Raw genomic sequence first — 24745 nt, forward strand, 5'->3', positions numbered from 1 at the left:
AGCAAAAAATGGCCCAAGTGCTTAGGTGCCTGCACCCATGTGGGAGACCTGGATGAAACTACTGGCTCCTAGCTTTGACCAGGCCCCTCCCTTCCTTCCTCCCTCCTCCCCTCATCTCTCCCTCTCTGCCTATAACTCTTCAACTAACTAAATAAATCTTTAAAAAAGATCGGGAACTCTTACCCCTTCCTGATAGGTTATATTTCATAAAGAACTAGTGCTCCTTTGCTGAGAAGAATGCAATATGTATTTCAGCAGACAACTATTCCAGGACAGTGGGCTATTATAAGGTTGTACTTTTTGTGTTCAGGAGAAATTCATATATCAAAAAAATTAGCCACTCCCATGTATACTGCTATGATTTTAAATATTACCTAGCCCATCACTCAATTGTTTCAGGTTTATTATCTTATTCAGTCTTCAAATAACCTGCCTAAGCTCAAAGCTGGGAGGGACTTAAGAGACCCACCTGAACTCTTCCAACTCACAGGAAGAGACCCTAGGAGCCAGGGTGATGAGGTGGCCATCCTGCAAACCCACCACAACCGGCAAGCGGTCCAAGGTTGGATCCACTGCATCTGGTTGCTGCCCCCTTGGATGCAGGACACCAAGCAAGGTTCACTGAGCACAAAGACTTGCCCTGGTCACACAATTAGCGTTAGAGCAAAACCAGCATTTATCTATCCATCCAGGCCTTGGCGCACCAGCTTCAAAGCCCTCCCAGCATACCCCAACAGCAGAAAGAAATTACAGCAGCCCAATCAGGAGCAGTCTTGAGAGCTGGACGTTGGCAAGTCTGCAAGGACATCAGAATTCCCAACGGCACTTCCAGTGAAATGGGAGAGAGGCATGAATTGGAACTTGCTGAGGACTGGGTTGTGAGTAGGCCAACGTCAGAACCACGGATGGTGCAATCTCAAGGAAAACAAAGCTAACCCTCTACTCCTGGTCCCCACAAAACCAAAGCTCCTCCTTGCAGAGAGAGGAATAAAGAACAGTTTCCACAGTGGCTACAGGGATCATCTGACTTCCCAGATGTCCACACTTCACTGAAAGGAAAAGCTCTCCACCCTTGGCCCCAGGGCAGCCTCGTGGGCTCTCCAGCTTCCTTCCATGCACAAATGAAGGTGGTCTCCCTTTCCCATTGTCAATTTCTCTTTTAATATTTTTGTCTTCTTTTCCACAAAGAGAACAAGCAGCTTTGCTAAAGAACCGCTGGGAAATGATTGAAGTTCCCATGCAAACAAACCATTAGCAGAGTTCAAATGCAATTTAAATTACCAGTTGTTAAAGTGCTCCTCAATTTCGCGGTAAGTTTCCAAGGAGAATTACATGCTATATACTATTTAATTGGTTGTTTTCTATTTTTTAACATCCATTTATCCCCCCCACCCTTATATTTCAGAAGTGTCTATAAAAGCTTCCCTTTAAAAAATTATACATTGTTGAATACATTAAATCTAAAGATTGAAAAGTATCAGAGAAACAGCTGCAGGATTACGCAGCTCAGCAGAAACTGATGGCTCTGACAGCACAAAACATGTAGAGTTTTTAAATCTCTGAAATCACCGAGGAGTGTCCTCACTTTTGATAGGTGAAGACACGATGCGCAGGGAAGGAATGCAGGGCTTGGCCCAAAGTCCTCTCCACTATCAGTGACAGATTCAAGATGAGAACCACGGCTCCTAATTCTCAGCTCCCTATCACCTCTTTCACACGGCTGTCCACATATGGAAGAAGACAATGGTGGAAAATAATCAATGAATTTTATTTTCCACCTGTATTTTTGAAAAGAAATCATGAAATCTCTCAAATATATCCTTGACCTTAAAAGCTCCACAAGCAGCCACAAATCTCTCTCCAAAAGAGAAGTAACAGCTGATGAACCCATATAGTCAACGCAGCTCAAAATGAGATATTTTATAAGCAGATCCTTGGCAAGGAAAGTCAAGACACTCACCTAGATTCATTAGACAAGTTAAGGGACATGATGACTGCATATATCCCCTGCTTTTAACTGGCGTTGAACTACTGGCTGACCCAGGAAGCAGAGAATAAAGAACCAGCAGAGTAGAGGAAGGTGTCTTCCTGTCTATAAATGCCAAGACTTTCTAGAAGCCATCGTCAGTGCAGCTGAAAGTTCGAGGCTTTGATATTGGACTTGCATAAATGATTTTAACCTCTCAGAGCTCAAGTTTTCTTATCTGCAAAACAGGGGTAAGGCCACCTGCCCATAAGGGTGTATGTCATTATTTCCTGTGATTCTACAGTGACCATGTGCAGCACAAAGCCTGCCAACAACATACATTAATTCAGGCTCACCCCCTTGCAAGCTTTCTGTAATTTCTCAAAGCCTGTGATACTGTGATCCTAATTTATCTGGACTAAAACTGATCCCAGAAGTCATGTCTCTTCCCTAAGTCTATCAGAAAATGTGTGTCCCCTGACTACAAATTTATTCACTCTACCATTAAAAAAAATCTAGGCATAAAAACTTACACATGTAAATATCTTCCTTCAAAAGCAAAATTTTTGGAACTGCTATTTTTAGACAGCTTCTAAATCAGTTCTCTAATGATCCTATGGGGGAAGCAGGATACACAGCAGACTCATAGAATGGCAAATGCCCTAAACAGCACTCTGGCCTCAGAATCAGCCCTTAAGGCATTCAGATCTGGATAAAAAGCCCATGAGAGTATTTTAGGCATGGAAAGCCAAGAAACTCTGGCAAAAAAAAAAAAAAAAAATGACATGAATGAAAGATCTCTGTGAGTGAGATTCCAGCGGAGAGAACGGGCCATCACAGGAGGTACCTTTCTCTGAAGGGAGGAGAGAACTTCCACTTTGACTATGGCCTTGTCTAAATAAGATTGGAGTTGGTGAACTCAAGAGGCTTCCATAGCCTTGGCAGCTCATGACAAGAGCCTAGGGTGATTACTGACGTCATAAATAAGAGTGTCAATTGTTAAATTAACAACGGGAGTCACTATGCACCTGCTCCCCAAGTAGGATCTCTGTCCTTAATGTGTTGTACTATGAGAATTAACAGTAAAACTACTATTCGAACAGTACTCTATATTTTGTGGCTATGAGGGTGCAGTCTGTTGAAATCTTTATTTTGTATGTACTAAGTTGATCTTCTGTATATAAAGATAATTGAAAATGAATCCTGATGAAGAATGGGATGGGAGAGGGAGTGGAAGATGGGACAGTTGCTGGTGGGAGGGAGGTTATGGGGGGAAAAGCCACAACAATTCAAAAGTTGTACTTTGTAAATTTATATTTATTAAATAAAAAAAGAAAAATAAAAAAATAAAAAATAAATAAAATAAATCAGTTCTCTAAATACATACTAATAAAACTTCAACTTCATGGTCAAAACTCCATTTAAACCTTCCCTCAATCCCATGAGAAAAGATTCCTCAATTGCACACTGAGGAAACTAAGGCTAGACCCCTGCCCAGCGTTTAAGGTTAGTAAGTGCTAAAGCCAAAATTGGAACACAGGTCTTCAAAAGCAAGTTCCAGGACACAGGTTTTATTAATTTTCAGTTGTAACTATAACACAGATAGTTATTTTGCAAGTGGCAGAAATACCTAAAAACACTTTCTATTTATTAAAAAGAAGTTTTATTTTTATTTATTTGAAAGGCAGAGTTACAAAGGGGGAGTGGGTGGGGAGAGAGTTCTTCCATCTATTGTTTTACTCTCCAAATGGCCGCCATTACTGAGGATGTGTTAGGTGGAAGCAGCTAAGTGTCAAACCAGCACCTATACGGGATGCTGGTGTCACAGGCAGCAGCTTAACCCACTATACCACAATGCCAGTCCTCTAAAAACACTTTCTGTTGGGGCCAGCAGTGTGTTGTAGCTGATAAAGCCACAGCCTGCAGTGCCGGTATCCCATATGGGCACGGGTTCGAGCCTCGTCTGCTCCACTTCTGATCCAGGTCTCTCCTATGGCCTGGGAAAGCAGTAGAAGATGGACCAAGTCCTTGGGCCTCTGCACCCACGTGGGAGACCGGGATGAATTGCCTGGCTCCTGGCTTTGGATCAGCCCAGCTCTGGCTGTTGCATCCATTTGGGGAGAGAAAGAGCGGATCGAAGACCTCTCTCTCTCTCTGTCTCTACCTCTCTCTGTAACTCTGCCTTTCAAATAAATAAATAAATAAATCTTAAAAAAAAATAAAGCCATACTTTTTGTTTTTACATGTTATACTGTTTAGAGATAAAACAATGTTTGCATTTTCAAATGGAAAAAATCAAATCAAATAAAAAGTTCCTATTAGAAGCAGGTAAATCCTTTCTGGATCCCAGCTTGCTATTATGTTCTTAAGTGAAATCAAAAGCTTAGAGCCCTGGCACTGAGCAGACAGCTACGGGTACGTGAGAAACTGGCCCAAGAATGATTAGCAATAAGCTGAGCTGATAAAAGGCCAATTCAAAATCTTTAGGGGCCGGCACTATGGCACAGCAGGTTAAAGCCCTGGCCTGAAGCGCTGGCATCCCATTTGGGCACTGGTTCTAGTCCCAGCTGCTCCTCTTCCGATCCAGCTCTCTGCTATGGCCTGGGAAAGCAGTGGAAGATGGCCCAACTGCTTGGGCCCCTGTACCCATGTGGGAGACCTGGAAGAAGCACCTGGTTCCTGGCTTCGGATCAGCACAGCTCTGGCCATTGTGGCCATCTGGGGAGTGAACCATCGGATGGAAGGCCTCTCTCTCTGTCTCTACCTCTCTCTGTAACTCTGTCTTTCAAATAAATAAAAATAAATCCTTAAAAAAATCAGACTTCAAAGGGCTAGGCTCCGGATCAGATAAGTTATGGGTATCCCTAGCAGGAGCTTCTGAAACCCCTCTGGCACAACTGTTAGCTGATACCATGTCACTGTCCTGCACCCACAAGTTTACAAAACAGATGTTTGCTAGCATCTCCTGCCCTTGATAACACAGTGTGTGGACCTAGCAGATGTAGGTGCCAAGTCTGGCATGTGGAGAGCTCTCCAAAGGCTCACAGCCTCCCTGGGGACATGCTAGAAACACACAAGGCAGAATGAAGAGAATGCAAAAGCAGACATCCATGGGATGTTCTTCTGAGGGTCTGGAAGTGCTCTGCAGATGATGTGACTTCTACACTAAGCGTGAACACCCAAGAGAATGCCCATGTACAGAAAGGAAGAAGACAGGTCCAGGGAACACGATGTGCAGAGGCCTTGCAGACGAGTGCACAGCGTTCTCAGGGAGAGTGACTAATCTGCTGGGGCCAGTGGCAGAGGGCTGGCGGGACGCAGTCGGACAGGAGGCTGCAAAGAATGTTGCTGCCCAAACACGGGGAACCTTGTGTCCCAGGCTAAAGCACTTGGAGCATGAGACTCATGGCGTGGCATTTTGAGAAATGACACAAGATAATGTTACACTGTAGAGCTATCCCTCGAGGAGAGGAATCCCTTCTCTGATCAGCTTCCACGCACAGCAAAGGCGGGAGAATCTGAAGGAGAGCTGCTTCTGCGGCCTGATTTGCAGAGGAGGAACAGGAGGAGGAGGAGGAGGAGGATCTCAGCAAAGGTGGCTCTCAGAGTTGTCCCAAAGCCACACCTCCAGGGACCCTTCCCCCTAAGTCTGGAGCTCGCACCCACAGAAGGCACTCGTGGAAGACCCAGGAAGGAACTACGTCTCACGTTCCAAGAAAGATCACTGCTTCCCAACTCCTGAATCTGAAGATGGGCTAGAGACAAGCTCTAGACTCTCAAGAAGCCAGAGCTGAAGGCCTATCTGCTTGTACCGTGCATGCCGCATGCATGTCAAAAACTCCACCCCCGAGGGCTCCGGGTTAGGCCTGGCACCACACGACCAGGGCCTTGGGTGAGGAAGCAGCCTGCACTGCCATCAGCAGTCAGGTTGTATGGTAAGCTCCTTTCCCTTAAAGAGCCCTGGGACCAGTTCCCATCCAGCCAGCCAAGGCCCTGAAACAATGTGATGCCCTCCATGCCCTTCAAGAGCTTCCCTTCTGGAAGGAGACATGAGTCTAGAACCAAGGCAGACAGGGCAACACACAGAAGATGCACAGAGAGCAGTGCAACACACCACGACAGGGGTGACCGTCTACAGCCATTCCACAGACGAGGTTAACTGTCTGCAAGTATCACAGAGCCAGGATCCAAATCCGGATCCCATGCTCCTAAGCACCATCCATAGACACTCCATTGCCTCACAGCTGCCCCTGGTGTGAGTTAGCAGCACAGAGAACAGAGATCACCTCAAGTGCAGGGGAGAGCAGGTGCAGGCGGATGGATGACCAGGGACAACTTCTTTCAGCAGTCGTACAGGAGGAGCAGGAAGTCTACAGCTCAAGTGGGAGAGGTCATCTCGAGCTAAAGGGACAGCATGAGCTAAAGCATGAAGGTGAGAAAACACAGGGTGCATTCGGGGAGTGGCAGGGAGTGCGGCTATTTGAAGGATGAGTGAGCCAAAGCATCCAGGCAGGCCACGGGAGACCCGACGGCTATCTGCTTGAGCTTTTGCTTAATGCCCCTAAACACAAGGAAAATAACAAATATTTCAAAGCAGGACTGTGGCATGGTCTCAGCTTCACTTGGAGTTCTACGCTTCAGGGCTAGGGCCAAGCAAATAGCCTTTCAGGACCCAGGCCAGTTTCAGAAATAATGGCCCATGAGTCCGTTTAGGTCAATGTAGAGAGGGACACTCTTTCCTGGCACTATGACTTTGGGTATAAGAAAGTCTACACTTATCTCTTAAATTCTGACCTTCAGAAGAGTCTATACAGCTCATTAAACAAATTCCAGGGCCCAGCCTGAGCATAAGAATCCCAATATAGCATGGGGAATGGGATGGAATGGTAGAATCAGAAGAACTGCACTTGACTCTTGGGTTCTCCACTCACTAACTACGGAAACAAGCAAGTCACTTCTTTTTAACAGAGGCACAGGTGCCTCCTTTGTAAAACAGAAACAATAATACGGACACAGCTAGGTTCCTGTGAGAAGGATTAATTTGTGAGATTGTACACAAGGTCATATGTGTCTTCAATCGGGGTGACATGTTCAGAATAGGTGCTCCTCCCCCTGGAAGTCACTGTCGACGAGTGTAGTTAACAACTGCCCGATCCTCCTGGCAAAGTGGTCTAAATCTGGAGTTGTCAACAATTCTGTTCCCCCTGTTGAAAATTGAGCTGTATTCCCCAGGCAAGTCATTACATCTTTTTGTGCCAAATTGTTTTCATCTTTTAAATGACCCAGTAATCCCACTTTGGGCAATATACATAAGGGAATAATCCAAAAGGAAAAAAGAAGGCAATTTGTTCAGAGATGTTTTTCATAGTGCTATTTCTAGCTTTTTATATATCCCTCTATTATAGCACTTATCTCACTGTGCTGTAATTATCCACTCCCCTTCCATACGCCTCCAAATTATCTTTGAATCAATCCCCAGCACCTAGCACAATGCCTGGCATACAGTAAGAACTCAATAAATGTTTGTGGACTAAATGAATGGATAATATGAAAGAAATCTTAAAGGAAACTTGAATGAGCAAAAACAAAACACTGTTTTTAAGACAGGATGTTAAATTGATTTTAAAAAATGGTAGCTTAAGACTGCAAACTCTTTAAAGAAAGTGTGTGATGATGCTTCAGGAATGAATTTTACATGGATTATTTTACATGAATTTCATCTGTGATTTGATCCAGGCGTAGGCCCACTGGAGGGCAAGATCACTATGGGATAGTCAGGGGCCTGAGGTCACAGGCCGAGTCACTTTTCCTGATGGCTAGAGCTTGGAGCTTGATCACGAATGTTAGATCCTCAACCTCACTCAGCTACTACTTTACTGTGGGACATGGACTAAATGGCCTAACCTCTCTGAGCCCAGTTTCTCTACTGAAAAATGAGGCACTTGCAAGAAAGTCCCTGATTCCAGAAAGGGATCAGAGGGAGACAGCACAGGCCAGCAGTATGAACTCAAATGCAAACAAAGCAGGTTGACAAGGAGGTGCTTGGGACCACAGTAAGGAGACACGCGGAAACCCCAACTCCTCCAGCTCCCACAGAGCCAGCTAACATGAAGGTTGCAGGACATACACCATGAACAGGAGGCAGAAATCTCGACAAGAACAGACAACATAGCAAGCAAAAGCAATATGTTAAATAGGGCCCATGAAGTCAACAGCACTCTGCAAGTCCCAGATTCTTGATGGGAAAGAATGCCTTATGAAAACACCCAGGGCAAGCACAGGAAGTCTCACGTTCTGCAGAGCTTCTCTGGGGCATTCCAAAGTTCTCTGTTGGAAAGGCAGACACCGGAAGCCATGGCCCTCCATGCATTGGGCCAAAGCTCAAGGTTGGAAACCAAAGCATGAGGCACACACACTCTTTGGGCCTAAACTTCCAGTTGCTTATCTGTAAACTCCACTGTACATATTTTCACACACACCCTGCATGTCCCGAATTCTTGCCCATTGGGTGCAACATTTTGCTGAAGCACATCACACTTGACATCCTGCAGACAATCCCTCCACACAGAGCCTGCTTCCACCAACACCCTGCTCACAGTGGTCACCACCACTTACCCTGACAACGGCAAGAGCCTCACTGGAACCTTCCTTCTCCTCTTGCCCTCTGCCTTGCAATCCACTTCCCCCCATATAAGGGCATCCGGTTAGTGAGACGCCAGACAGAATGCCCCCGACCCACGTCAGTACCTGGGTTCAATCTCCAGCTGCAGCTCCTGACTGGATGCAGACCCTGGGAGCAGTGGTGATGCCTCAGGGACTGAGTGCCTGCCGTGGGTGCGGGACACCTGGATTCATTTCCCGGCTCCCTGCACCTGGGCTGTTGTGGGCATGTGGGGAGGGAACCAAAGAATGGGAGTGTTCTCACTTGCTTTCTTTCTCCGGGCCTCTCAAACACATAAACAAATTTTTTAAAAGATCTATTTCCCTTCACAGTAGCCAGAGTGACACTTGTAAAATATAAGTCACATGGCTACCATCAGGACTGAGTTGGCATGGGTCTCCGGCTTCCTAACTGCTGGGTCTCCCCTCATGCTTCTCCTGTGCAGCCCACCACCTGCTGGCGCATCACACGCATATCCCCCATGCCTGCCTGCGCCGCCCTCTCACTTACACGGCTGGCTCCTAGGCACGCAGGTCTAGGCTGAAACCGCACCTCCCAGAGCCCTTCCTCTACTTACTCTCAGCTGAGCACCCTCTGTGAAGCCTCCTCTGGGTTACTGCCATTCCCTTTTATTTCCGTGTTCATGTCTTATCTGCCTCCTCCGCACACCCCTACGAGAGTATAAGCTCTGAGGGATCATTGTCTCATGTGTTGAATTCTTCACTCTAAACGCTGTGCTGGGGTAGTGCCCAGAACAGTACAAGGCGCAGAAGTGGGAACCCAATCAAGATTGAATACAATTAGGTGAATGCATGACACAGATGGGAGAGACCTGATGGTTTACCTGGGGGAAAAGGAGAGAGAAGAACAGCTGATCCCCGAGCCTGGGAGCCAAGCACACCCAGATCACAATTGCTTGCACCAAATGGACTCCAGCCACTGGTGCTTGCACATAGAGGCTGGAGGGCTCTCTCTCCCTCAGCTGTGGGCAGGTTCTCCCACTTCTCTCAGCCTTTCCTTTCCCAAAGGTTAAATGGGGATACTAGCACCTGCACTGTGGGAGTGCTTAGTACAGGGCTCAGCCCAGGCTAAATGATCTTGTCATCAACAGCAGCCCATCTTCCAGGGGAGAACAATGAGGCTCAGAGGCAGCTGTGCACACACCAGGTGGAAGAGGGAGTTAACAGCAGTCACACCTGCAGTCCTGCCCACTGCCCCATAAACCTGCTAACAACAAAAAGACAAGGGTGTTGCAAAAAGCTCACGGAAAACGAGCATCATCTTTTAGTCCCATGTTTTCATGAACTTTTTGGAGAACCTTCACTCCAGGTATCTGTCATTTGTTGAAATATTCTGTCTTCTTCCAGAAAGGATCTAAAGTACCTCATGAAGGACACACACACAGTTCCTGCAGATTTTTTGAAGGGACAAACTGAGAGAAGGGGATGGGAAAATAAGATAAAGGAAAGAGACAACAATGCTGAAAATAAGAGGCAGGAGCCCCATGCCACTGGCTAGAGGTATGCTTCAAATGTGGCTCTGTGCCTCCCAGAAGCCAACACAAAACCGAGAAAACACCTGTGCCCGGCCCTGGGGAATGCTTGCTGGCTGAAATGCCTCAGTCACTGTTCAGTTGAGAAGCACCTTGGTTTGTCACGGTCTTGCCAACCAGAATCTAGTATCTGCCCATTCCTATTCACATGCTTGCCTCTGAGATCAAACTAGCAGAGTTCAGATCCCAGCTCCACCACTGACTGTGTGACTCTGTGCAGCTTCCTGGACCCCTTGAGGGCTCAGGTTGTTTCTTTTTCTACAAGACAGAGGTCAAGAAAATAGCACCTAAATGGGCAAACAACATGAGGCATATCCATGCAATGGAGTATTATGGAGCCTCAGAAAGGAGTAATTCTCATACAGGCAACAACATGGAGAATCCCCACGGGCCTGCTTTGTGAAATAAACCAGACCAAAGAAAAGGGCAAACTTTGTATAATTGCACTTAGCAGTCAAATCCATGGAGACAGACAGTGCAGCAGGTGCCAGGGCTGAAGGAGGGAAAAGGAGCTGCAAGGGATGGGTGCAGAGTTCAGTACTGCAAGGTGAAAAGATACCAGAGACAGACTACACCACGGTGTGGATGTCCTCCGCACGACCAAACTGTACACATCAAAATGGGTGAAGATAAATGTGCATTTCAGGTGTACAAAATTAGAAATAAGTTTAAGCAAACCAAAAGGATGAAATTCTGTCATATACAATTCAGAGGTCATTGAGCTAAGTGAATTAGCCCAGGCCAAGAAAGACAAGTACGGTATGATCTCATTCATGTGGGATCCAAAAAAATGAAAAAATGATCTCATAGAAGTCAGGAGTAGAATGGCGGTTAGCTGAGGCTGGAAGCCCAGGGTGAACAGGAGGACATTTCAGTTGACTAACAGATAGCAGAAAGTGATTCCAGTGTTCCATTGCACAATAGGGTGACTATACCTAAACAATGATGTGTGTATGTATGGGTATCCATAATTTTTAGACAAAAATGGTAGAAGGAAGGATTGTGAATGTTTTCACCAAAAAGAAATACTAAATAGTTGAGGCGACGGTTATGCTTACCCTGCACTCAACACTGCTCACTGTTTCTACATGCAGCGAGACATCACATGTTACTCCAAAAATATGCACAATTTTTATGTGTCAGTTAAAAATTAAAATTCAATGAAGTCAATCCAATTTCAAAAGTAGTGCCTACTCCCATGCAGTTGGGGTGGTGACTCAGTAATTGAGGTAAAGTATTTAGCCCAGTGCTTGGCACGCAGTTAGCCAGCAATTCACATCAGTTGTCCATATTAACAGTGTTCACATTCACACTGATATTTCCAATGCTGATCTAGCGCCCCTGCCCTTGGCCCCAGAGCAGGAAAGCCTCCCAAGCTGTCAATGTTCAAGGCAATCTCCTCCCACCTCCCCAGCAGGGCACCTATGGTCACTACCCAGCCCCAGGTGGTCGGAGGAGGAGACAGGTTTCTGGAAGGTTCCATGCAAGTTCCTGTCTCCCAGTTGCTTCCCAGCAGCTGAGGAGCTGCATCTTCCCTGCCCACCCCACCCCCTTCAACAGTGGCCAGAACAATGGGGCTCTCAGAGCACTGCCCCTGCTCTCTTGCCTCGGTCACTCAGCGGCACTGCGTCCAAGTGCTTCCCCTGCAATGGCGCAGAGTGTGCAACTGAGCTGACTCAAGGAGAAACCCATTCTGGCTGTGTCACGTGCAGGGGATGGAAGAAGACGGCAGTGCCCTCTTAGCCTCTGTCCTCCCAAGCAGACTAAAATGTGTGTGTGTGTGTGTGTGTGTGTGTGTGAACACTAGTCAGGGCCGGGGCTCACCTCTGAATGGGGGTAATACTCTAGAATTTGCACAGCCCCAAGAGCAGTGGCGGCGGCTTATTAGGTGAAAAGCGCTACTGGGTTTCTCGCGAAGCTGACGCCTGATTTTCACAGTCGCAGATGAAACGGAAATAATGGTCTACACTATTTAACTCGGCCTTCTGCACAAGGAAACACAGAAACACGCTGCGGAGGAGATCAGAAGGTTGCCCAAGCAATGTTCAAATGACCCAGAGAAGAAAAGGTTAAGTAGAAAGGAAAGAAGAAAAAAATGGAAAAAAGAATTAGGAAAAAAAAAAAAAAAGTAAGGTATCTGAGCCCAGGTAACAGGATGGGGAAGAGATCTGAACCGGGAGAAGTAAATCCCAGTCTGGCACGTGCCTGTTTTCTCATCTGCCCAGGGACAACCTCTTCTGCTGGGCCAGAAGCGGCAGTTTAGCTCGAGAGGAAGGAAGAGATGGTCTAGGTTCGAATCCTGCATAGTGAGCCCGGTGTCTTTGGGGCAGATTAGCCTCTACTGCCCATTGCCATGCTATAAAATGGGATGGTTAGACTGAATCTCCTCTAGACAGCACATCGGGTCTACACAAATCCCTGTGTGCAAGGCTGCTCCTGCAGACTATTGACACTGCACAAACCTAAGTCCAGCCATCATTCTGCTTTCCAGCTAAAACCACTGCTCCCCGAATGTGCACAAGCCTTCATTTTGGCTTTTTTGCTTTAGCCCTAGTGATCAAACAGATGACAGCACTCTCAAACTCTCTTTCTGCCCAACTCAAGGTAGGCCACAGGTGGGAGGAGAAAATGGTCTATTTTTTTTTCTAATAAATAATTAGAACTTTTCCCATCTGTAAACCTCATTGTGAGAAGCACTCCCCCTGAGAAAGCAGCTGTCCACACCCCACATTAAAGCCGTCAGAGCTCCCAGCAACACATCGCATCACCGTGCAAGCGAGCCAGCCCACAGGGTCCGCGAGCACAGACACCGTTCGCTCTGGCAATAATGATGTACTCACGCGATGCCAGGCCCCACGGGCAGCCGCTCTCCCTCTCACACGCCCTCAGTGCCACTGCAGCAAGGAGGAGTCCTGCAGCCCGAGGGGAACAGACCTGAGATTCTCTCCCCAGCGTCCAGAGCAAGGGGCAGAGGAGTGGAGAGGGAAGAGTGGGGCCGGGGGGAGGGGGAGGACGTTGTTTCTGGAAACAAGAATTCAAATCCTGCTTCTCCTAAACCCTGAGTCACCTCCTTCCCTTCCAATAGATCAGTGTGGTGGGTAAACATTTCCAAATATGGGGAAGCCGGCTGGAGGAGGTCAAAAAAAATCACCCTTCTCTCCTCTGGCACTTGAAGAACATGCCCGACTTCAGACAGAATTCCTTACTGGGAGTCAATTATTAACCCCCAAAGATGTGGAGCCCCAACCCGTTCATACACTGTCCCGTTACAGGAAAAAGCTCCCTCGCCGCAATAAGGAAATGACTGCTTTGAAAGGCCTAAGTTCAGCTTGGAATGGAACCACCCAGAATGCAAGTACCTGGATGCAATAAATCGATTGATTAGGGGGAGGGAGAGGCATTGTGGGGATGCACCTGAGAAGTTGCTAAGACTCCAATTCAAAAAATAATAATAATGATTTAAAAAACTGGAGAGAGGTAGGATCTTCAATTCCTACAGTGAAGAGTCCGGAAACAACCCGCTAGCCTCTGTCCCCAGTCCCTGATTCTCTTGAACTGGGCGTTCTCCTAGGAACTCAGCTTTGTCTGAGTTCTTGATGGGACAGATTCTAGGGTTTGAAGACCTGGAATAAAACCAGACTGCAAGGCAAATATTGTTGCTGGGCAGGAACAGCTGAGATGCTCCAGTTCAATTTGCAACCTTAGCTCCAACACTGGCCCAGTGGGGTGTTCACAGACTAAGTGGGAGCAGGGAAGCCAGTCAGAACGAATCCAAACGAAAATGATGGCAGGCTGAATGAGAGAGACAGACACTGAGGAAGTAGGGAAAGGAATCTAGCCACCATACTTGGGCTTCCCAGAGGCTCCACGTCTTTCTGTGCCCTGCTCTATGGTTGGGCTGTGAGGTTTTTGGAGGCCAGATGAGCTTTCCCAGAAGCACTGCCCATTTCCAGGCTCATTAGCCTGCACCTGGCTTGTTCTCACCCCCAAGGAGTCTTCAAGCTACAAACAGCCCTGGCCAGAGGTTGAGGGGACCAAGCACCAAGCCCAAATCACTCACTCCATAGAATTTTGTACGAGTCAGCTCTCCTCTCCTAGTTTACGTTTTCCCATCTGCAAGCTGGGTAGGTATCCCAAAATAGCCCAACGATGTGCCCTTTCCAACTTGGTCTCTCCAGTCACTATAAACTTATTTTGATTACTTGTTTTATATTGTAACAAGTATGCCAGAAGTAAATAGTTCTCTTTTTTTATTGCATGTTTAATGAAGGAACACTTACTTCCATGATTATCAAAACAGGTAAGGAACACGATGAAAGAACCTTCTACCACATGCCAGATCAGAATCCAGTACAGAGTTCTCACCTCTGCACCCCTCCCGGGGTTCTCAGAGATGGGTTTGAAGAAGAAAAGGATGGTCCCCATTCTGTCCGCAGTGCACACGAGCGTGTGCATCAGAGGAAAAAGAAATCGGGAAAAATGACTGCCTAGGAATGGCCTGAGAGCTCTAAAAACCAAGGGGCCAGAGGCAAGACACAGGAACAGATATGAAAACCAGAAGGAGAGATGAAATTTACCTTCCATTTTGCAAACAACACTTGAAGATCAGTTTCCCCCACCACAAAGGGCCCCTTTGTTTCCTTAATGTACATGTGCCTCTCTCTCCCCAGGCTGCTGGGAACCACAGCCCCAGTGCCTGCAGTCTGTGAATCCCCCCATGGCACCTCTGAGGTCACCCAAGATGCAGAGATCATCTCCTCCTACAGCTGCTAATTTCCTTATATGGAACCAAAATCTTGCTCCCTTGCCTTCAGCCTCCTACTCCTCATTCTGCCTCTTAGGACCATATGTCAACCTATGCCTCACTGGTTTGGAATTTTGGTAGGTGAATATGTACACAGAAACAAAGCTATCCAAAATCTCAGCTTTCAATCACCGTGGCTGTTCTCCTGACCACGTCACACTGCTGACTCCTGATGCATCTGTTGCCAACTGGAAATCCATTGTTTTGGGCTTTTTCCAATGTATTACTGCTGAGCAACCCACTCAACATATGTACTGCTGCCCTTGTGGCCTCACAACGTACCCTATTAAATCCCAGCCAGATGGACTTCTGTAGCTTAGTGAGAAATCAGAGAAGATAAACCTTCCAGAACAGCTCTACATACACCTCTACCCCCAAGGGCCATGCCACATTTTGGGCAAAGCTTAGGGACACAGATCCCATTCCCAGCTCACCACCACTCTCCAGTCCTGCAAGGCCTAAAACTGTCTCTAGGACGCAAGACCATGCCAAGAAACATGAAGAGAGATGCTCTGGAGGGAAAGGGGGTCTTGCCAACATAGCTGTCGGAATAACAAAGCAGCCTGCAGCCAGGGCGCCAGGACCAGCTCACTGATCACAGGGCTGGATGCCTGGGAGCCCAACAACCTAGCACTATTCTGGATCTCAGGGTTTTCGGCTTTGTTTTTACTTCTGTTTTCTTGAAAAAGTATTTTTTTCTTTCGCAGTTCTAATGGTACTATTCAGAGTCAAGGTCCATGCAATAAGAATCACAATGCGTTATGTTAGTTAACTACACTGTGACATGTATTGAATGCTTTTCCAGACAGTTTCGTGCTAATCCCCACTGACAACCACCTCTGGAGGTAACATCATACCCATTTTAGGGACAGGAAAACAGAGAGAGGTTAAGTGTATACTTAAGGTCACACCAACAGTTAAGAGGTGTAAAACAAAACAAAACAAACGAAAAATAAACTGGGTTAGGGGTTAGACTACTTGAGATTCCAGTTCCAATCCTGCCCCATACTAACGGTTTGACCTCTGGCTAACTGTTTAACTGTTCTAGACCTCAGTGTCTACACCTGAAAATTAGAGATTAAAATTGCCACTCTGCCTGCCTCTGAGAGCAGTTATAAGGATCAAATGAGATAATGAGAGGAAAGTCCTCTGGGAAGAGGGAAGGCATTATAAAAGTGTAAGGGATTACCCTGTGATTACTTGTAAATGACTGTGCATTCCATTACAACTACAGAAAGCAGTGAGGTCATTCGCAAGACAAAGACACAGTCAGGCTGCGGGACTTTAGGGGCAAAGGCTTGCTATTCCGCAGGGTTATGTCTACATGCTGCTCACTCTTGCACTTCAGAGTTCCGCAGCAGCTGTCAGGTTTTCAAACTCAGGGTCCTGCATGCCTACAGGATGGCTCCAGACAAAAATCTCTTTTTCCAGCTAAAAGAAAATGCTGGGCTAAAGGGAGGTAATAGAGATGGACATTTGGAAGACTCCACGAGATTCTACGTTCTGGAAATGTGACCTGTGACGTTTTCCTTGGAGAAGTTGTTATAAACGCAGGCTCCAGTCTCTCTGAAATAAGTCCACAGGGAGAGAAATGGAAGGAGCAATTTACCAAAAAGAGCACAGAGGAAGCTCCCACGCATAAATCAATCAAGGGCATCAGATATTTCAAGTTGCAAAGACCAGAAAGATAGGAATCTCCAAGCCAGTAAACCTCCCAGCCCTGCTCACAGGAATCCCAGGCAGCAGGCAGCAGCTGAGCCAATTACATACCAGAGGTCTTGCTGAAGATCACCTGGGATGGGGGCTGGCGGGGACCCCAGGAGCTCTAAGAACACAGGTACTGGTCTGGCTTCCAATACCCTCGCTGTCAAGATGTCCTCAATTCCTGTAAAGAGCCAAGTCATTGCTGTCATTTATGGAGGGGCCAGATCTTCCCCCCAGAAATCCATCTCCAAGGCTGAGGAGCACACAACTCAAGGATGACTGTTTTCTGGCTGCCATGGGATCAGTGCTTCCTTGCGCTGAACATGTGAGAAAGGCACTAGATTAATGTACTGCATGGATGTAGATGTGTGAGCACCTACTGCGTGTATGTGCCTGAATCCCCAGGGACATACAGCAAACAACTATGAAGACAGGACAACGCCAAGGAGCTCCCAAGCCTGGTGCAAAAGAGAGGCTGACAGATGTGGTAAAGTGCACAACCTGGGGTTCTGGGGATCCCTCCCAGTAGAGATGCTGGACCTTGGGGCTAGGTATTCAAAGAGGTTTGGGGCAAGGGGAAGAGATGAAAGAGCAAAAGGCAATCCAAGCCAATGCAAAGATCTGAATCCAGGGAATAGCAAGTTAGACTCGAGCTTGGAAGATGTATCACTAATGAGAGAGGGGCAGAAGAGCAGAGACACACAGAAGTAACTCAGCAAGGTGAAGCAGAGTCAAGTGGTTGTACACTAAAGTGATTGGGTTGTACTCCTGAAAGCAGTGTGATTTTGGACAAGCAAATTCCAATTACACTGTTAATGAGGCTTGAAAACAGGTTCTTTGCCTCCTTACAGCCAAATATTAACAACACTAGCAACTGCAATAAGTGCTTACTCTGTGCTAGGCATGGTACTAAGCAGGTTAACACAAGTTATGTCATTTAATCTCAGCAACAACCCCGTGAACAATGCAACCTCACTCCCTGATTACAGATGAGAAAATGAAGGCTTAAAGAAAAAGCAGGAGTCCCAGAGATCCTGAGTCCCAGGATTAGCTAATTCACAGTGCAGACTCAATCCCTTGTGATGCCAGACTGCACTCTCCATTTTCCAACTGTCCTCTTTCTCACTGCCCTGCTTTTCCCCATCCCATTCCTAGGAGATCCTTCTCACATACCAAGCATGCATAACAACCACCTGTAGCAAGTAACCGTCTCCAAAAGTGCTGGAAACTCCTTATACGTCCTGCATTCCCACCTGGCTTTGGGATCAGGAACCCTGTCCTTGTTCTCAGCACTGTGCATACCATGGACACTCAGTGACTCTATGCATTCAACTGGACAACACTTTTGAAGGCTGGGCCAGGGAGGTAGCACAACACTATCTGTAAGCCAACTCTGTTCTGCACAGAACTGAACAAACTCATCTCTAAAAGATTCCCAGGGTCCTAAAGGGAGGCATGACCAGGTGGAATGATGCAGGTCAAGAACCCTACGCAAGGTGCAGCTCCTCAGAACCAGCATGACCCTGAGCCTCCAGTCCATTCTCCAAAGGCCTCAGTGGGAGCTGGAGAGATAAGAGTAATTCCATAATCCAAATGGCCCACAGACACAGGAAAAAATGCTCAGGATCACTAGCCATCAGGGAAATGCAAGTCAAAACCACAATGAGGTTTCGCCTCACCCCAGGAAGAATGGCTCTCAAACAGAAATCAACAAACAACAAATGCTGATGAAAATGTGGGGAAAAAGATACCCTAATCCACTGTTGGTAGGAATACAAACTGGTAAAACCATTATGGAAGACAGTATGGAGATATCTCAGAAATCTGAATATAGACCTACCTCACTACCCAGCCATCCCACTCCTGGGAATTTACCCAAGGGAAATGAAATCAGTAAATAAAAGAGCTATCTGCACCCCCAAGTTAATTGCAGCTCAATTCACAATAGCTAAGACATAGAATCAATCTGAATACCTGCCAACTGAAGACTGGATAAAGAAAGTATGAGATATGTACTCTATGGAATACTATACAGAGGTTAAAAAAATGAAATCTGGTCATTTACAACAAAATGGATGAATCTAGAAAACATCATATTTTAAAAAAATCATACTTAGTGAAATAAGCCAGTCCCAAAGGGTCATATACTATGTGCTCTCCCTGATCTGTGAGAATAGAGCACCTAAAAGGAAATTTGTAGAAGTGAAATGGACACTTTGAGAAGCAATGACTTGAACAGCACTTGTCTTACTGTCGAGGAACAGTTGTTTTGGTTTTTTTGTTTGTTTGTTTGTTTTCTTAATAGAGAATGGGACTGGGACTGGGACTGGGAGAGGGAGGAGGAGGTGGGGTGGGAGTGTGGGTGGGAGAGCAGGTATGGTGGGAAGAATCACTATATTCCTAAAGTTGTACTTATGAAATTTGTACTCATTAAATAAAAGATTTCTCTGGTGAAAAGAAAAAAAAAAAGTACCTGACAATGCTGCACTCTCATTTTGGACTTTCAGTCTCTAGAATTGTGAGAAATAAATGTTTGTTTTTTAAACCAAAAAAAAAAAAAAGTTATTCCCTTAAGAAACAAAACAGCCATGTCCCATCAAGATGGGAATTTGAGTTAAAAGTGCTTCTAACAAACTACCCCAAGTTAAGGGAGTTCTAGGCTAGTGTCCCAGCCCTGGGAACCCTCACAACCTGTGACTTGTACTAAGCTTCCTGGTCTCTTGCTCTTAAAAACACTGAGCTAGCACAGTGGTTTTGAAACTTTTTTCTTCCTAGCAACAGGATTTTTCCTTTAAGTAATGCTTTGAGATGCTTAGCTTATAAAGTGGGGGGAAGCAGAGGGGCTCAGACTGGCTCTAGGGCTTGTGTTGCCTACCCCAGCTCACATCACTCATCCCTCTCCTCAGCACCCCAACCTCAGGACCACTCCTGGAGACCCCCAGGTCCCCCCACTGACCCCACCCTAGCACTCCAGCTTAAGGGAGAACTGCTTGAAAACCACCAGACGTCTAAGCATTGCAAAGTACCTTCCAGCCCTTCCAAAGTCTGACTCTGACCTCCTTAAGTGCCAGTAAGACAGGCACTATGTGGGGTAGGATCTTATAGCAGGGAAGAAAGAGGCCTCGAATTAGAAAACGAGAGTTACAGTCTGCAAGCCTCATCAGAAAGTTCATGGAAATGTGTTATGAAAAATATACACAGATGTCAAAATAATTTTACCCCAAAATAAACCTACCTTTTAATTCCATTTTTCCCTGAGGTTTTTTAATTACCCTTGTATTTAGGACCTATTTCCTCTCAAGCAAGTTAATCACTCTCAACCTTATTTTTCTCACCTGTAATATAGAAAATGATATTGTTTATCTACCTAGATAACATTATTTTTATGAGAATTACCTAATTTAAGAAATTAGCATAATACTACTAAAAAAATGCTGTATTATGATCATCCAATCCAGAAATATATCTAAGTCTACGGATGGAAAAGCCAGTAGGGGGGTTAGCTTTGTGGCACAGTGGATTAAGCCACCACTGTGCCACCAGCATCCCACATCAGAGCACCTGTTCAAGTCCTGGCTGCTCTGCTTCCAATCCATCTTCCTGCTAACGTGGCTGGGAAGGCAGCAAAAGATGACCCAAGTGCTTGGGCCCCTGCCTATGTAGAAGACCAGGTTGGAGTTCCTCGTTCCTGGCTTTGGCCTAGCTCAGACTTGGCTATTGCAGGCATTTGGGGAATAAACCAGAGGATGGCAGATTCTCTCTCTCTCTCTCTCTCTCTCTCTCTCTCTCTCTCTCTCTTTCTCTCTCTCTCTCCCTCTCTCTCTCTCTGTCTCTCCAGAATCTTTGAAAGTCATGGTGTTCTTGGGCTTCCAAGGATGACAACCAAAATGGTCAAGACAAACAAAAATCAGTTTGAGAAAACCAGCACACCACGTCACTGGCACAGGTGGAAGTGTTAGTGGTGAATTCCCTGCCCCAGTTGCCACAACAACCTGCTAAGAGGCTTGCAAAACCCCATCTTCTGCCTGAGCCTCAGTTTCCATGTCTGTAAAACAAAAATAAGAACAACTTCTACCTTACTGCAATGTTTTTTAGAGCAAAGAAGTTTATATATAGATGTGTGTGTGTGTGTGTGTGTGTGTGTGTGTAAAAGGGGGGAGGCTGCTATGGCTTAGTGGGTAAAGCCACCACCTGTGATGCCAGCATCCCATATGGCACAGTTCGAGTCCCAGCAGCCACACTGCTGACTCAGCTCCCTGCTAATGAGCCTAGGAAAGCAGCAGAAGATGGCCTAAGTCCTTGCACCCACTTGGGAGACCCAGAAGAAGCTCCTGGCTCCTGACTTCAGGCTTCAGACTAGTCCAGCTCTGGCCACTGCAGCCATTTGGGGAGTGAAGCAGTGGATAGAAGATTCTCTCTCTCTCTTCCTCTCTCTTTCTCTCTCTCATTCTCTCTGCTTTCAAATAAGCAAATCTTTTTTTTTTTAAAGGAATTCCATAGCTCTTGAAAATTTCACAGTTCTACACCTATATAAAATATTATAATTTTTACTTTAACCTCAAATAAAAAGTTAAACCACTGGAAAAAATAAGTAAGAATGTGCCCAAAACTTGAGAATCGTCTCATCTTGGGCTTCCTCCTTCAACTGCAAGATGCGTCGTCACTAACCAAGTTACTGCCACAGCTTCCTTGCACTTCCTGCAAATGCTATCCAGTAAACACACACTTCACTGTGACTTTCCTAACTGTCCCATCACTAGCGTTCTGAACTGCAGAAAAATAATGTCCACCACCAACAGGCCAGCACTGTGGGCCTCCAGGATGAACCCCAACTCAACTTTCTAGCCATATCTCCCATTATATTGCTACATGGATTCCGGGCTCCAGGCAGGAATGTCACCCCCAATTCCACACAACCCCAAGGTTTTGTTCATGCTTCCCTCATGGAGCTGGACCTCCAAATCTGAGAGCAAAATCCCTTTAGTGGAGAATAAGGACACGGCCCCCATGGATGTACTCTGTGATTGTGGTATGTTCGGCAGGGTCTTCATTGACCTATCCTTTCTCTATTAAGGGCCCCACCAATGACCAGTTCACAAATGTCTACATCAACATAATGTCAACAGCAACATAATCTTGCTGTTGACAAGATTCTCACATGTCTCACCTTTTTCACTACCTGATATCAGATACAATCACAACACTCATTTTACAAATTTTATAGTAAATGGTTGAACTGGTAGCCACATGGCAGCACTGAGCTCCAGAACCTGTGTGCACTGTACTCTGTCCCCAGCAGCAAGCAAGGTGTCCTGTAAACCTCATTACAATAGGTGCAAGGCTGCCCCATGGCCAGCTTACCATATGACCCTGGGCAAATCACTTTCCCTCTCTGAACAACAGTATTTTCATCCATAAAATGAAACTTCTTAATCACCCACATAGCTACATATCCTTCTCTTTCCCTCCAGGACTCCAGAAATGAAACCCTTAAGAGGAACTACCCAGGTAACATCTCACACTTAAGTTTGCTCACTTCCATCCCTGAGTTTCTCCTCCCAACCATCCAAGTGCATCCCGAAAGCAGGAAGGGGTCTGACCCAATGTGAAACAGCTACCGAGACCCTACAGGGAACTCCAGCAGCATGCAGGCAAGCAGGCCACCCCTGAGAAACAACCTGCAGCCATGGTCATGGTTCAGGAACCTCATCAGCAAATTGTTAGGCTGAGTAGCAATTTTTAAAAAACATTTATTTATTATTTACTTATTTGAAAGGAAAAGTGACAAAGAAGGAGAGACAGAAATCTTCCACTTGGTGGTTCGCTCCCTAAATGGCCACAATTGTCAGGGCTGGGCCAGGCTGAAGCCAGGAGCAAAGAATTACTTCTGGGTCTCCCATATAGGTAGAAGGGGCACAAGTACTTGGGTCATCTGCTGCTGCCTTTCGAGGCACATTAGCAGGAAGCCAGATCAGAAGCAGAGCATCTGGGGCTCAAACAGGTGCTCTAATATGAGATGGATTATTCACTCCACAAATGGCTGTAACTGCTGGCTGGGCCAAGTCAAAGCCAAGAGCCTGGAACTCCATCCAGGTCTCCCATGTGTGTGCCAGAGGCCCAAGAACTTTTCTGCTGCCTTCCCAGGTGCATCAGCAAGAAGCTGGATCAGAAGTGGACCAGCAGGTACTTGAACTGGCATCCATATGGCATGCCAGCAACACAGGTAGTGGCTTAACTCACTGTGCCACATGCTAGAGCATACAAGCAGTGTCTTAATCTGTGGCTCATAATGCTAGCCTTTGATTGGCAATCTTCAATAAACTCCAGATGTGAGAGCATTAACACAGGCTGCACCAGGTACTCCCTATTGCCTCATGGCCAGTGGGCTATATGAGGGAGGTCCATAAAGCATCCTTCCTTCCTTCCAGACACTTAGGACATTCACTTCTTCTTTTGTGTAGGAAACTGCTGATGCCTGGCCACAAGACTCTAGTTTGGATGTTGGAAGTCATATCCGCATGACAGGCCACTGCACCCTCCCTGTGTACTCTCCAGAAGCTCAGTGTTGACTGCCAGGGCTCTCCCAGGACCACAGGATCCTAAACCTGGCACAACTCAGGTCAACATCCAAGCCCTCAAACCACAACTTGGGTACAGCACTTATTCCATCATTCACACAGCTTCATGGATGTCTGTATGGGGCAGAGCGATGAGATGATGCTGAGTTTCCTTTATCACTGGCCCAGCTCCGGTGTCCTACGCGGCTTCCCACTGGCAACAGAATAAGCCCAAGTGCTTTACCTAATAGCCTACTTTCCTCCACAGCCCAGACTCAACCTTGTATCCCCAGCATAAACACACTCCCCCTGGCACTCAGCTTACGCAGAGCAAACTCTTCACCCACACTCTTTCCTTTGCCCGACCTGTGCCCCTCCATCATCACCCAACACCAAATATCCACATTGCACACATCCGTCAAGGTCCACCTCTGGTAGCTCTCAGTAGCAAGGAGACCACCCTTTGCAGAAAGACAGTTACTTATCAGCAGTGTCTCAGGTGTTACAGGATGTCTGGCATCCTTGGCCCTGGACACTCAATGCCAATGGCAACCTAGCTTCTGGTCACTGAGATGCCAAACATTTCTCTGCTACATTGCCAAATGGCCCTTAAAGAGATGGTGCTGCCTCCACCTGAGAATCACTGGACCACGACCATGCTCTGTGAATCCCCAGTTCTCAGCCTGTTCAGAACAGTCTCTCCTCCCTGGATGTACTCCGTCGGCTACTGAAGGGCATCAACCACGACTTTCCTTGTACTGTTCATACTCCGCACCTGACTTGTTTCTGTTCCCAGTGTGGAAGAGTCCATGCCTTACTTCTCCCAACATTGCCCAATCTTGACTCTAGGCTTATAGTATGTGTTTAAGAAAAGTTGTGAACAAATAATGTAAACAAGACAGTGTCTTAGGCCATGATTCCTAGGAGGGGATTAAACTGAAAATTTCAAATGAAAAAGTACAAATCAATTTCTGTTTCAAAACTAAAGAGAACTCAACTCAGAAATCAAAGGTAGGCAAATGGTCTGCTTTTTCTGGTATAAAGCATATTAATTTTACATGATTTATATAAATATAAATATTAAATATGCTTAATTGTATAATAGCATTATAACTATAAATATTAGGCATTTCAAGTTCATAATGCCTAGGAATTTTTAAATGAATGTGTTGGGAGAAGATCCCCTCTCTCAACTGACTCAATTGGAGTCCATTTCCAGCCTCTAAAACACTTTTCTGTACTGCAGAGACAGATTGCTACAAACTGCATTTCCTAAATGCCCTCAAACTTAGGAAATTAGGTTCCACCAGTGAGATGTGCTTCCATGAGATTTGGAAGGTGTAAGTAAAACTAAACAAAAGCCGAGTCCATCTGGCAATCTAGTGCCCAAATCATGAGGCTACTGAGCAAAAGTTTCAGTGGCTTCCTAATCCCATCATGCTTATTGCTGGATTGTGGCTGTGGAATAAATTCTTAAGCCCAATAGCTCTGGAGGTAGCCT

General features: G+C 46.2%; 1 protein-coding gene across 18 annotated transcripts in view; it reads right to left on the reverse strand.

Annotated features, from left to right (window-relative positions):
• The window catches only part of LPP (LIM domain containing preferred translocation partner in lipoma), a 727525-nt gene that overhangs the window by 660824 nt on the left and 41956 nt on the right, over positions 1-24745 (reverse strand). For 10 of the 18 annotated variants that reach the window (XM_051859192.2, XM_051859195.2, XM_070072377.1 and 7 more), the window contains one exon: positions 16754-16868. The exons of 7 other annotated variants lie outside the window; for them this stretch is intronic. The gene's annotated coding sequence lies outside the window, so the exon portion shown is untranslated. Of the gene's footprint in view, positions 1-13019; positions 13151-16753; positions 16869-24745 lie in introns of those variants that run through there. One more of the 18 variants, XM_017346983.3, reaches the window with a different exon arrangement.

Source organism: Oryctolagus cuniculus, chromosome 4, assembly GCF_964237555.1.
Source record: "Oryctolagus cuniculus chromosome 4, mOryCun1.1, whole genome shotgun sequence".
Taxonomy (NCBI): Eukaryota; Metazoa; Chordata; class Mammalia; order Lagomorpha; family Leporidae; genus Oryctolagus; species Oryctolagus cuniculus.